A 14,924-nucleotide genomic window follows, 5' to 3' on the forward strand; every position below is an offset into this window, starting at 1 on the left:
TTGGAGGATTTATAGTTTTGGGTAGAATAATGAGATTATAAAATTTAGCAATATGTTTCTGGTGATAGTTTAGTAATGCATTTGGTGGTAAATAGGTGAACAAACAAACAAACAGATGGTAGCATCCTAGGGGCTTTTTGCAATAAGAGCTAAACTGCATTGTCGTATCAAAACTATGGGGAAAGTCACTTATGCAAATGTGTTAACGATTGGAAACATAAGTATGGACAACCGTAGCCCTAAATTTGGTTTCCCAAAATACCAAATATAAATTAGGGGCTGAGACTTGACTGGATCAGATATTGTCCTCATTGTATGTGGGTGGAATGGGAAAAAGTCAACTCCATCCCTAGCTGGAACAATGGGACAATGACCTGGGACAACCAGAAAGGAAGCTTGGCCCACTGTGTTCCTCTTGGGGTGACCTCCACTTACATTTTCTTCTATTGTTGTTTCTAAAGTCTCCATAATGTTATAAGTATGAATAGTGTAAGAAGATAAGAAATGGCCCACCTTGATTATCATGCACATTGTAGGGAGAGTGGTCACTTTGGATAAGCTATTACCAGCAGGAGAGTGAGTTTGTGTGTGTGGTTTTTGGAGGGGGGTGAGGGGGTGAGAGAACCTGGATTTGTGCAGGAAATGGCCCACCTTGATTATCATACACATTGTGAAGAGAGTGGTCACTTTGGATGGGCTATTACCAGCAGGAGAGTGAGTTTGTGTGTGGGGGGGTGGAGGGTGAGAAAACCTGGATTTGTGCTGGAAATGGCCCAACTTGATGATCACTTTAGATAAGCTATTACCAGCAGAAGAGTGAGTTTGTGTGTGTATGGGGGTGGAGGGGGGGGTGAGAAAACCAGGATTTGTGCTGGAAATAGCCCACCTTGATTATCATGCACATTGTAGGGAGAGTGGTCACTTTGGATAAGCTATTACCAGCAGGAGAGTGAGTTTGTGTGTGTGGTTTTTGGAGGGGGGTGAGGGAGTGAGAGAACCTGGATTTGTGCAGGAAATGGCCCACCTTGATTATCATACACATTATGAAGAGAGTGGTCACTTTGGATGGGCTATTACCAGCAGGAGAGTGAGTTTGTGTGTGTGTGTGTGGGGGGGGCAGAGGGTGAGAAAACCTGGATTTGTGCTGGCAATGGCCCAACTTGATGATCACTTTAGATAAGCTATTACCAGCAGGACAGTGGGGTGGGAGGAGGTATTGTTTCATGGTCTCTGTGTGTATATAATGTCTTCTGCAGTTTCCACGGTATGCATCCGATGAAGTGAGCTGTAGCTCACGAAAGCTCATGCTCAAATAAATTGGTTAGTCTCTAAGGTGCCACAAGTACTCCTTTTCTTTTTGCGAATACAGACTAACACGGTTGTTACTCTGAAACTAGTGTAAGATGGTAAGTATAAACAATTCAGAAAAGCACTTTACTGTACTACTTATACTTATATATGTAGATTTTTCTATGATTTCAGTTATACTTGTCAGTATATAACTAAAGCTCAAAGTTCCTGTGTGCTTCATCAATTTCATCTTCTTAATTAACTCTAAGTAGCCATTTGAATAAAGAACTTGTTATTTGCAACTAGCGCATGTTGCACCCCAATAAATAATTTTATAATTGCAATAAACAGTCAAGCTACAGCTTGTAAAATATTTTTGAGATAAGAAAGTAATAGTATCCCTATTTTACATATGGGGAAATGGAGGCACAGGTTCTGTATTGTGGAGCAAACAGTATCAGGCAGCCTTACAAAATTCTGCTCAACCCTCCTTCCTACCGCCCCCCCCCCCATCCCCAAGTAGTTTTATTTTAATGGCTGAATAAAGTATGATCAATTTATTTCATTATCAGTCATGTTAAATGCCAGGTAAGTATATGCTCTGCCAGTGCATGGTAAATGTTCATGACTGTTTTGCAAGGCTGGACTAAAGGGACAGCTGACACAATACTTTAGGGTTATGATAAACAGTATAATGGCTTTTTAAAATATTCTGACCTGTAGAGGAAAGATGCGATTAGCCTTGCAAATGGTTAATAAAATAGAAATGTGGTGGCTGGATTGTTATTATGTATTTGCATTGTGATAACAGCTGGAGGCCCCAGCTGATATCAGGACTCCATTGTGTTTGATGCTCTAACAGACACAGTCCCTGCCACAAAGAGCTTACAGTCTAAATAAACAAAACAGAAAAAAAGTTGTTGGGGGAAGAAAGGCAGGCATAGAGAAATGAAGTAACTTGCCCAAGGTCACAGAGCAGCTCATTGGTAAGGCCAGGAATAGAACCCAGGTTCCCTGAGTCCCAATCCAGTGCCCTATCTACTGAAGCATGCTGCCTCCCATAACATTCTTCTCAGGGCTAGAAAGGGTGCCTCTGATCACTTCAGAAATTCTAGAAGCAGGATTAGTTTCCTGCATTCTCAGAGCTCAGTCTCCTCCCTCTGCGGCAGGAGGTATTAGAAACACAGCACTGAGAGGAGTTTTAAAGAAGGAAGCTGTTGGCTCAGCATGAATAAATCATTTCCTGATGGGCCTTTTCACTCAGAATCCACAAGAAAAAAACCATTCCTCAGTGCTTTTCTCCCTGTTTCAAGGGAAAACTATTTGTCCTTCAGTCTCACCAGCAGAGCTTGTCTTTACTACAAAATATACTCACGTTAGAATACAACCTTATCTATTAACAGGTAACATGGTGTTGAGGATGTCTCTGCAGTCAGTGTGGACAAGAATAGGTTGCACCAAACCATCATTTCAGCTAGACATGTTTATACCCTATAGAGACCACAGTTTAGCCCTTACTAGCTGAGATTGTGTCGAACATGACTTATTCTTGCCTACACTGGCTGCAAAGTCATGGTCAGCATCGTGATGATCAACTCAATTCATCAAAGCTGTTTTCTGAGAGAATTACATTTTTTAGTGAATGCAATGCCACCATCACTTAATTGTCTTCTGCAGGGCCAAAAAAGTCTCTATAGAAAAGGTGACCAACTGCAAAGAGAAAAGAAGTTAATTCACAGTTTTGTCTGGAAAGAGGTACTAAAACCTTGAAAGGCTAAGAAACAGCATGGATAGAGGTGTATGGGAGCTGTGGATTAATTAGTTAGTTTTGGTGTTTCCTTAAAACAAAGTTCTGAACAAGGTTGTCTTTCATGTTGGAAATTAAACACTTAGCTCAATCAGTAACCTTTCAGCAAGACAGATTGGCAAGGAGAGAAGGCATTGGAAATTAGAGCAGATGAAATTACCTGAACCTTTATCCAATGTACTGATTTACAGATAGCTGTAAACAACAAAACATTTCTTTCTCAAAGACATAAAAAGACATCATTCTTGCTCGTGAAAGATCTACTGAAGAGTGGCCCTTTTGCTTCATATTAATAGCCGCACTCATGCACAGATTGCCGAAGACCAAACATGTTCAGTTAGTCCATCGGTCAATTGAACAACTTGATGAAGAAGTCGTTTAAAATAAAATGTACTCTGCTTGCTATGCTTTGAACGGAGCCATTGCTGGGCTTTCTTGCCTTTTCGATATTGTACATTTGAACCAAACTAGATAGCATAGGTGTGGTAAGAAAATAAGCCCAGATCCTGGAGATGAGCCATGTGGCACCTGGTGCAGTGCTGATTGTTAGGCTACTGGGCACTGTTCTGGTCCTGAGGAATAATTTAATGCTCTATACTTTATTAAAGTCCAGCTTCCTAGTTACTTTATAGTATATTTAGTGGTAAGGTATTTCTGTTTGTTTAAATAAATTACATTTTAAAAAGGTAATCAGGCCTACATTTTCAATAGTCTGGTGATTATCAATGCCCGAAATTTCTTGTTGCCTAAGTCTATGCTCCTTTAAAAGGGCTTGATTTTCAGAGGGTGGGTGCTCAGCATTTTCTGATAATCAGACCCCATTAAAGAAAATTTCATCTTAAACATTTAAAGAGAAATTGGTGTAACGGAAAATCCATGACAACTGCCACTGGCTGCTGTAGATGCCTGTGCAAGGTCCTGTGGCAGGAAGTCTGCTAGAAGGGGAGGTTGCAGTACCAAAAGGTGGCCCCAGTCTCCCTCTGCCTGAGATTCCATGGTAAGGCTGTGCAGCCCAAAAAGAGGGCATTGCAGGCTGGGAAGGTGTGGTACAGTGGGGTAAATGTAGATGACTAAATATTTCCGTGTAATCCACTGGTGAGTGGGTGTTATATGTCCTCCTCTGTGCCCAGTCCATGAAAGAGGCGAGACTGTGGCAGCCCTTGGCTTTTTAGCGCAAGCTGTAGAGACTCATATTTCCAGCTCTCATGGTCCCCAATTCAGTCTCCACTGATGGCCAAGATGGTAGCTCTTACATCTGCAAAACCCATACGCATGTGTTTCATTTGTATACTTGTCTGTGCAGAGTGGGTAACTGCATCTATAGATGGATTTTTATGCATAGTTACCCAGATTTCATGTGTGTATGCAGCATTTTCATAAGCAAGAAAGAGATTTTGAAGGCATAGCATCAATGCCAATATTGTTTATTATTTTCCTTTTTCTTTTACTAGGTTGATTATTGTTTCATATGTGGGTTTTTTTAAAATTGATTAATACAATTGGTGGAAGGGGTTATCCTACAATAACACACCCCATTCAATTGTCCTATTGTCTGGAGTGTTTTCTTATCACTGTGACGATGACCGTCTTTGCAGTGGCATTGATCTTGAACATTTCTATATCAACTTTATTTGGATAGATCCCGAAGTGTCTTAATATTTACATAGAAGGGTCACGTCACTCAGCCACTTTGAGGTGAAACAGCAGTTGTTTAACATGACCCATCAACACTACTCAGGAGTTTAGAACAGGAAGTGAAAAGTGACTTCATGAATTGAAGCTACTGGGTGAATTGGCAGAATTCAGTTAACCAATTTTTAATTTGGCCAAATCACTTGGTTTGACACACTGGATCTGTAATGACCGCAAGAAGTCAAGACCTTGGTTTTTTTTAATCTCATCCTAAAGTAAACAGCTCTGACAAGACAGCACCCCCTAACTTCCTTCTGGAGCACTGATTAAATAACAGTGCAGGGGGAAAACTGCCACCAAATGACTCTCCAGCACCATTTCTTGCAACATCTGGGTTTTCCTGGATGCTTTCTAAAAGAGTTCTTGACCGTTCTTAACTGATGAGATCTGACACAATCACAACCCAGGGTGGTAGGATTGTCAGGTTAGCCCTCTTCAGAACATTGCTATTTTGCTCTGCTTTTTCCCTCAGAAAAGTAGCTGATCTACATTTTAAACAACACTCAGTTGAGAGTTCAAGGTGGGATTTTCAAAACGGCCTAAATGATTTGTGAATACAAGTCCCATTCACTTTCAATCAGATTTGTGCTACTAAGTCATGTAGGCACTTGAAAATCCCACTCTTACTCTGTACATCCCTGAATAGATTAAGGGGTCTGAAGAGCCAAGAGAAGTGTGTCATTTTTGGCTCACCCTCATGTACAGTCAGTTCTATTGGCAGGTAATCTGGAAGTGGGGGAAACACTTATGGTTTCATACTATAACGAGAGACATTGATACTCAAAAGGATTTTTAGTTATAACAGATGGTGATGAGAAAGATATTTTCAGGAGAAAAATATTTGGGAGTTATTGTGTAATGAAACAACCCAACATTCCTCCAGTTAAAAACTTCAAATTCTGTCATTTTGATTTCCAAATATAGGAACAATATATAGGGCATATCTTAAACTCACACCACAGATTACTCAGGAAATATACCCACATGGGCAGCAAACATATGTAATATTTCAACATATGACAGTCAAAAGGCTGGCAGCATTGTACAGTGAAGGCTTCCATTTCTGCAAAAGTGCTGGCTGGTGTGATGTTTGCTTTCTCAGGGTACGCTGTCCGTAATCTTCACAGGAACCTGAAAGACTTTCCCGCTGCTGAGCGACAACAAAGCAGCATCGTAAATCAAATCTCAACACTTTGTAGTGACAATATTTGTTAAATAATGCCAAGTGTGACCTAAACTGAAACAACTGGACCCTTAGGAGCTATAGCTGCAGTTGAATCAAGATTCAGAAGGTGATGAAAAAATGTTTTATTTGTTAGCTTCTCTTTCCCCCATTAGCTGCATGTTGGTACCCACCTATATCAGAATTCATTTTAATTTCTGTTGCAATTTTATAGAGACATTGTCAACCCAAAATTGGAATGGAAGAAAGGAGGAAGATATTTATCTCATAGGGGACCGGGAGAAATGTGTCAAGCAATCCCACGGAGGAGACTTTTTATACTCCCTACCTACTCCCTGTGTCCGAAGGGAGAGAGCAAACAGCCTTTATCTCTAATTCTGACAATTCTTGATTTGATAAACAAGATTGAAAATTGTTTTTAATTATGAAAAATACTTGGTGGGAAGAATCCAGGGTCTCGGGCAGATTTGTCCCTCTTTGGGTGGTAGGGGGAGGGTTTTGACAGATATTCCTATCTGCATTCCAGCCGATTGCTTTCCTCCCTGGGGTTCTGTGGAAGATCAGGTGGAACAGTGCCAAGTTTCTGCTTGTGGTCTCAACCTGGGTTCTTTCTTCTGGCACGCTGACATTCTGGACTTTGCACTGAGTCCCTGAGTCTTTCTGGCCAATCTACTTTCTCTCCTGTCTCAGAGCAAAGGCCAGATATACCTTCCCGTCTGAGGTCCCTGTGTCTGATGCACAGATGCTGGCCAAATGAACAATTTCAACTGTGATTATTCTGTGGAAGTCCAGGAGAATCTGCTGGAGAAGGAAATCTTTCACCGAAAATCACAGCTGTATTAAGTGGAGGTGGTTTCTCTCGCTTTGCTTTCAGCCTGCAGTGATGACACTCTTACAAAGACTTACTTCACACGAAGAAAAGGAGGACTTGTGGCACCTTAGAGACTAACCAATTTATTTGAGCATAAGTTTTTGTGAGCTACAGCTTACTTCATCGATGAAGAGAGCTGTAGCTCACGAAAGCTTATGCTCAAATAAATTGGTTAGTCTCTAAGGTGCCACAAGTACTCCTTTTCTTTTTGCGAATACAGACTAACATGGCTGCTACTCTGAAACCTGTCATTATGCAAGTTACTTCACATGTTCTAACTGGTTTGGGAGCTGCTCCCGTCGTAAGTGTGTGGTGCTCACTAAATTGATTGGACCATAATGAGGGACATCGTTAGAATGTTCCCTACACCATCTAGCATGGAAGAGATTGTGTTCCCAGTGGTGATTGCATCAACTCGAATAGCACCTGAGATCCAGAAATACATGGCTCACCAACTGTGCCTGGTTTCCCAAATCCTTTTCTATGGCACTCTCTGCATTTCACCTCAATCAATTAATAGATCTGTCAGTATTTTTCTAAGTGTCACTTGCTACTAGGGGAATTTAGGCAGGTAGAGTGGGAAAAGTGTAGTAATAATCTCAGGTAATTCAGCACCTCTCCTACAGAAGGATCCCAAAGCATTTTACAGAGACGTGGGGGCCAGATTCTGCCTTCAAACTACATTGTTAGAGGTTGAAGAGGAACTGTGCAATGGCTGGAGTAGCTGAAAAATTCTGACCAGGTTACTTCTTGAGAGTAAAATGGGTCACCGTTTCTAAGAAGTGTATCCGCTGTTGCTACCACCACACACCCACTCAAAACCAGTCACCATTTGATCCTGTGCGTTTTTGGATTGCTCAACCATGGCTGAAATCTGACCACCTCTGTGATGAAATGCAGCAGCTGTTCAACACTAGAAGTGGTGGAAGTGAAGAATAACATCTCCAGCTGATGAAACTTAAGAGGGCATATTAGATATGCAAAATGTAATTACACAAGATGCTATAGGGTGAAATGGCTAAAAAGAAACAAAATCTCATTTGTGCCCCCCAGAAATAGAACATGATAAAATTTGCATCACTTAAGTACACAATCTTGCCTGGACCAGATGTTGCAGGAAGAACTCCTCATTTGTTTAATATCAACAGGCAATTCCTGTAGATTTCGCCCAGCAGTTTCATGCAATTTTGAACTGATGTTTGGAGAAGCAGATCCAATCCTGCTTCTGAATCCTTTCCTTTTGGAGCTGTCTACTTCAATTTTCTTCCTGTACATTTTTAATTTTTGTGGAACTAAACATTGAATTTGCCTTCCACAGTTCCCTAATCTCTCACCTCCCTTTTTTGGTATTTGTAAGAGCATTTATAGACCCATAGAAATGTGGGACTGGAAGGGACCTTGAGATCTCATCAATGCCAGCCCCCGATGCTGAAGCAGGACCAAGTAAACCTAGCCCATTTCCAGAGTTGGATTAAGGTTTCGTGGGGCCCTGAGCCAGGGCAAGTGGGGGGCCTCTCCCCACCCCTTCCGCCTGCAATCTCACCCCCTTTCTGCCCCTTCTGCCTGAGGCCTCACCCACAGCCCCACCCCACTCTGCCCCTTCCCCCCCCCACCGCCCTGCCCCATTCCACACTTGGTCAGCCCCATTCTGCCCCCCCACTACAGCCCTAAAACTGGAGAAGCTCTGTTCCCCCTTCCCCCCCCCCCCCGGCCGCAGCAGGGAGAGCTGCCCCAGCCCTGAGGCCGCAGCAGCGGGCTAGAGCTCCTTCAGTCCCGGGGCCATATTTGTAGTTTGACTGCTCTATTGGGGGGGGCAAAGCGTGCACACGTGTATGCTGAAGCCAGTCCCTTTGGGTTACTGGCTCTCTCCCCCCACCTACAGTAGTACCTGGGCTGCCAGTGTCGGGGGGACAGACAGGATGGCATAATGGGGGAGCCCCAGCTGCTACTGGCAACCTCTCCGGCACTGGCTGCGATGTCCCTGCTCTGGTGATATTGCGGTTGCCTCCCTGCTGAGGCTGCTGCTGCCCAGGGAGTGCTACATGCTGGGCTCCTGCTTCCCCCCCACCCATTCCTGTATCCCCTTCTCTTTCCCCTCCCCTCCTCTTCCTCTCCCTTTCTCTTCTCCTCACCCCACCTCCCTTGCGCTGCATCCCCTCATGGTTGTAGAGGAAACAGGTGGGCACTAGGACCCAGGACCAGGACCCAGAGTACAGGGGAAAAGCTGCTCTATCCTGCTCTGTCCACTCCCTGCAAGCCGAAACATGCCTTGGGGTGGGGGACAAGCATGAGAATGACAAAGCCCCCTCCCTTCCCCGCCAGAGCTGGGGAGCAGCTGGGGAGCAGCAACTTGATTATCATGCACATTGTGTAAAGAGTTGTCACTTTGGATGGGCTATCACCAGCAGGAGAGTGAATTTGTGTGGGGGGGTGGAGGGTGAGAAAACCTGGATTTGTGCTGGAAATGGCCCAACCTGATGATCACTTTAGATAAGCTATTACCAGCAGGACAGTGGGGTGGGAGGAGGTATTGTTTCATATTCTCTTTGTGTATATAAAGTCTGCTGCAGTTTCCACGGTATGCATCCGATGAAGTGAGCTGTAGCTCACGAAAGCTCATGCTCAAATAAATTGGTTAGTCTCTAAGGTGCCACAAGTACTCCTTTTCTTTTTGCGAATACAGACTAACACGGCTGTTACTCTGAAACCTATTAAAATATAGTTATCACTTTAGAACCGCAGCCAAAAAAATATTGTTAGGGATTATTTTTCTCGTACACGGGAGTAATTCAGATCTACCTGCCTGTCAATTATCTAGGAAAGAAGAAAGACAATGGGCTTCTCCTTTGCAAGCCTTATATGGTGCACTGCTTAGCATCTTCTGCATGTCTGGACAATATGGCTAAAGTCATTAATCATTTCAAAGCCCACAGAAGACAGGAAGAGGCAGGACATCTTGGTTGTCCCTTGCAATGGTCCCCGATTGACAACTCTGTCTTCCAGTCACAGAAGCCAGATTGTCACTGAATGAGGCTTGTGTGGACAGTGGTGGTTTTGCATTGCAAGGATTTGTTGCAAACATGCTTTTCTGTGTATTAATCCATCCTTATGGTTTGGCACTCCCAAAGTTTCACTTTGGATTCTCGGTTAACACTACAGATTGTCAGAGTCATTCTCCATTCAGAGCACCAAGCTTCACCTAGCTTCATAATGAAACCAAAAACTTCACATGCTTTCCTGCTAACCCCTAAACCAGGTCAAGTTCACTAGAAGTGTTTCTGAACCTCATCAATCTTCTTGGTGGAGTTGGCCTGAGTTTTGAGCTCATAAATCTGGGAAGTTTTACGTGCTTTCATGTTTTGTTGCTAATATTCCATACAGCTCTACCCAAAACATTCTTCCTAATTGTTGCCCTTTTTATACTTCATGCTTATCAATTCTTTAAAACATGATCCCTGATAGAGAGTGGAGTGCTGATCTTAGGCAGCAGCACTGTTAATGTGGGTCAGTGTTGATATTTCATATGTTATTTGCTTTTTACTATCTGTCTAGGTGCTTATATGGTCCCATCACTGTAATATCTGAGTATTAATGAATGTATCCTACTCTCACTCCTGTGAGGAAGGGAAATGCTATTATCCCTATTTTTCAGACCGAGAGAGTAAAGTGGCTTGCCCAGTGTCACATAGGGTCTCTTGACCAAGGTAGCCTTTTCCTGCAATTGGGAAGCTGAGTCTTTACCTAGAATAAGCAGGTTTTATGCTAAGTGTTGGTTGGATACAATATCTGGCTAAGCCTTGGATGGAGTTAATACTGCAACCCCTACCACTTCTAGAACAAAAGGCTGCTTAAAAATCAGTTCTCCTCTTCAACCTAGGGTGCCACGCCTGATGCCTGGAAAGAGGAAGGTTTCATTTACGAATAGCTAACAATAAACATTTTCAAATGAGATATTACAGGTCTGATCCCTAGCTTATTATGCAAAATAGACATACCCTTGGAGTCAGAGTACCTAACTAGCTTGCTGTTAAACTGCAGCTATTTTTTAACTGCTGAGACAGCCTTCATATGAACTACTGGCTGTGTGAAAATCTTATTGGTATCAATGGAAAAAGTGGAAGTTCACTCAGCATTTCCCTGCACTGCTCTTGACTTTGGATTTCTGTCTCTGCATCAAGTGACCTCTGGGGTTCACCTCAGGTTACTTGTGAGGCATTGCAAAAATCCCTCATTTGTTTAATATCAACAAGCAATTGTTTCGGACATCACTCAACAGTCACATACAATCATATCACCCGTTATTACACGCATCCCAAAACTCAGCCGCACACTCTCCAAAATGCAACCTGGCATCTGATCATGTAAAAGAAGAAAAAACAAATGGAATCCATGTTAAATCCAAACCTAATGTATAATAAATATTTTTTCATGTAGAGTTAAGATGCAAAATTTCCTCATCTCAGAAAATAAACAGGAATTACACAGGATTTTATATGCTCTCCTTTAGAAAAGAATGATTTTCTTTTTTAAAAAACAAAATAACTAATTGTTATTCAATGGAAATCATCCTTCAGGGCAGGGAATACCTTGCAGGCCAGGAGAATTTTTAGGTAGCTGTGACTATATAAATAACTTTTTAACTGCTGTTTTAAATGAAAGTAGTTTTTATTGTAAACTGTCAGGGATTGACACTGTCTTGTACAGCACTGGGCACATTGTCAGCACCTAAAAATTATATTAAATAATTACATATTCATAACTAGACCAAAGTACAATACAAAAAATAATACTTCTAAAATCAATTGTTACTTGCCAACCCATCCTGTCTCTGGACTTTCATTCATGAGGGGAGGAATCATGAAAGTTCATATGAGGCTTTGTTTCTGATCTTGACCAATGAAGCAAAAAAGAAATGCTGTCATAGTAGCAATGGGTACACCTGTAATATCTGCTGTGTGTAGTGCCAAGTGTCTGTACTCAATAGGTAATGATGATGCAGTTTGAAAGATTGTCTGACTATTTATGTTTTTATGCTGCACTCATCACCATGATATCTGATGTCTTACCTGATTGTCTGTGGAAGATGGCATCAAATTCAAGGTGCCACTCCAGGATCTGGATGTAGTGTCCTAAATTCTAATTATGCAAAAACAAGGGGCTTAATCCGCCATTGCCTTGCACCTGGTTAGTCATTTACACCAGTTCATTTTGATTTGATAGCTCTTTACACCCGCATTGCAGGGGTGTAAATGACTGTACACAGTGCAGGGCAAAGCAGAATGAGTTTCCTATGACCTGTATTCTAGGCGGATGCCTTTCTACAGCCTGCTTTGCCCATGTCTCTCTTGTGGGAGGACCCTCTGCTAGGATCTTAGTGAAAAGTGTTTTTCGTGTTTTGTGAAATAGAGCCAGCTTCCAATAACCTTACACACATGGAATAGCATCTTATTTCACAAGCAGTCCTGTGGATTTCAGTAGGGTTGTATGATAAGTACAGTCCTACTCGGTGTAAGTAAGAGTGACTGAATGTAATACAATGTTTCTTATTGAAAAGATCCTGTTATTTCCACATATTGGACATGGCAGAAAGTGACACTCTCAATCCCCAATCAATAATACTTACCCCTACCTTGAGTGCAGGGAACTGGACTAGATGACCTCTCGAGGTCCCTTCCAATTCTATTATTCTATGATTATGCAGTTTAGTCTTCTAAGATTAGAGAATGAATTAAAATTAAGGTAAAAGGAGTTCCAGCACCTTGAAACATCCCAACAACCAGTATAGTGTGTAGTCTAGTGGAGTAGCGGAGGCATCAGGTGAACCACAGAACAATCTGAGGGAGAAGAGGAACACAGAGAGATACTCCACATTGGCTAAGAATGTCAAGCAGTCCCTCAACAAGCAGACACCATCACTACTTCATTGTTATTAAATGCAGAGTCTTAAAGTTTTAGTTAGTTTTAGTCTCCCTATGCTTTTAAGATGCCACCATGTAGAGCATTCAAAAGCAATAACAAGTCTGGTAGAACTTTTCAGTGAGTAAATGAAAAGTTAGAGAGACAAGGTGGGTGAGGTAACATCTTTTAGTGGATCAACTCCTGCTAGTGAAAGAGACAAGCTTTCAAGCGACACAGAGCTTTTCTTCAAGTCTGGGAAAGGCACCTCACCCATCTTGTCTCTCTAATATCCTGGGACCAACATTGCTACAACACTGTTGCAAATAACTGAAAGATTGGCAGGAAGAAGTAGTGATCATAATTTCTGCTAACTGTGCTTGGGGAAAACTTTAGACATAGTGCCATATAAAAAGTCAAGGTCAACAGCTGCAATTCTTCTTTCACACCAATGTAAACCATGAGTGAGTCCACTGAAGTCAGTTGAGTTCCACTGATGGAAAACCACTGCACAAGGAGACTCAGGGATACCATGTGTATCTGGGAGGAAGTACTGGTACACATCAACTAGCTTGAAGATGGGTTATGAGTGGAAATTGGGTTTCAGACCAGCTTGTCTTCAGCATCTTAGCTGTGTACTCTGGGCAATAACAGGAGATAATTTTTGTCCTCATCTAAATATTGTGTTTTAGACCAGGAAATGCACAAACTTTTGCCCTCCTCAGAGATCATTATACTCATTGTGCAGTCTGACAAAAATTCTCAGGAGAATAATCATCCTGAGCTCCTTGAGTAGCAATTTAAAAGGAGGTTTTCTGGAACGCAAGATAACTAGAAAGAGTGGGTGTAAATTCACTTCCATAATTCTTAACAAAACTGGCATTATGTAATTCATTTAATCATCATGTACTTCCATACGTGGCCTGCAATATCTTGAAATCCTGCCTTTTCTGATTCCCTTTTCCCCTGTTAATGTTATTAATAGCATTGTCTTTAATGAGTGCTATAGAGTGTGCAGACCTTCCATTTATTGGGTGTTAGCTTATACATTTGCTTCCACACCATTGTGTTTTCCCTTCAATAGCGGATAATTCATTTTCACTTTGTTCCTCAGATTCTAAACATGTCCATCATTTCCTCTCATAACTGAACAGCCACTGCCAAAAAGACAAGGAGATATTTTTTCCAGTTCATTGTACGTTATATTTTCAAAGGCTAGGCTCCCTGGAAACATCAAAGGGAACTACTATTTTCTGTCTCTTACAACATATTATGGAAGACATATGGCCAAAATCACCTCTATGTTGTGATGTATTGTTTCCTGCAGGTAATCGAGTGCCTTCATATCATTAAAGCAGTGATAGGCTTGGTCGACACTACCGAATTATGTTGACATAACTGTGTTGCTCAGGGATGTGGAAATCCACACTTCCGAGTGACGCAGTTATACCAACCTAACCCCTGGTGTAGGAAGCGCTATGTCAACTGGAGAGCTTCCTCCATCAACATAGCTACCACCTCTCGGGCAGGTGGCGTACCTATGCCAATAGGAGATGCTCTCTCGTTTGCATAGGTAGCATCTTCACTAAGTGCTACAGCAGTGCACCTGCAGCACTGTAAGTGTAGACAAACCCTGATACTCAAGACACCTGATTTCTATTCCTGGCTCTGCCACTGGTTCATTGTGTGACTGCGAGTAAGTCACTTGACTTCTGTGGGCTATAATATCCCCATTGTAAAAGAGGGATACTAATCTCTCCTACCATGTTGAAACTTAATGAATGGTTGTAAAGTGCTTTGAGATCCTTGGATGAAAGGTGCTAATCGAAGGGAAAATAATTATTTTACCCAGAGTACTCGAGAGTTGCTGAGAGGGAGAAACTATAAACTAGAGCTGCACTAAACTTTTGTAACAGATCCTGTAAACTCAAGATTACATTTTCTGAATAGTTTGTGAATTTAGTAAACTTGGGCTGTGTTTGAAGCAAACCCTGCCCAGGCTACGTCATGATTTCATCTTGGTGGTTTAGTAGAATCAACCTGTTTCCAACCTGAAACCAGGCAAAACTCTGAAATTTTAGCTGTTTTTTGCACGTGTCTCCTGTAAAGCAAAACAGCATGGTTTCTCATAATTCTACAGTGAATCAAAAGAGAACACTTGCTGAATCAAGAAAAAGGAACTTGGC

At 42.0% G+C, this 14,924-nt stretch overlaps 2 protein-coding genes across 3 annotated transcripts in view; one reads left to right on the top strand and one right to left on the bottom strand.

Annotated features, from left to right (window-relative positions):
* SERGEF (secretion regulating guanine nucleotide exchange factor) overlaps positions 1–14,924 on the top strand; it is a 256,381-nt gene that overhangs the window by 230,253 nt on the left and 11,204 nt on the right. The window lies entirely within an intron of this gene.
* Positions 1–14,924, bottom strand: part of KCNC1 (potassium voltage-gated channel subfamily C member 1) — a 211,099-nt gene that overhangs the window by 3,259 nt on the left and 192,916 nt on the right. The window lies entirely within an intron of this gene.

The sequence above is a fragment of the Caretta caretta genome, chromosome 6 (assembly GCF_965140235.1).
Source record: "Caretta caretta isolate rCarCar2 chromosome 6, rCarCar1.hap1, whole genome shotgun sequence".
Taxonomy (NCBI): Eukaryota; Metazoa; Chordata; order Testudines; family Cheloniidae; genus Caretta; species Caretta caretta.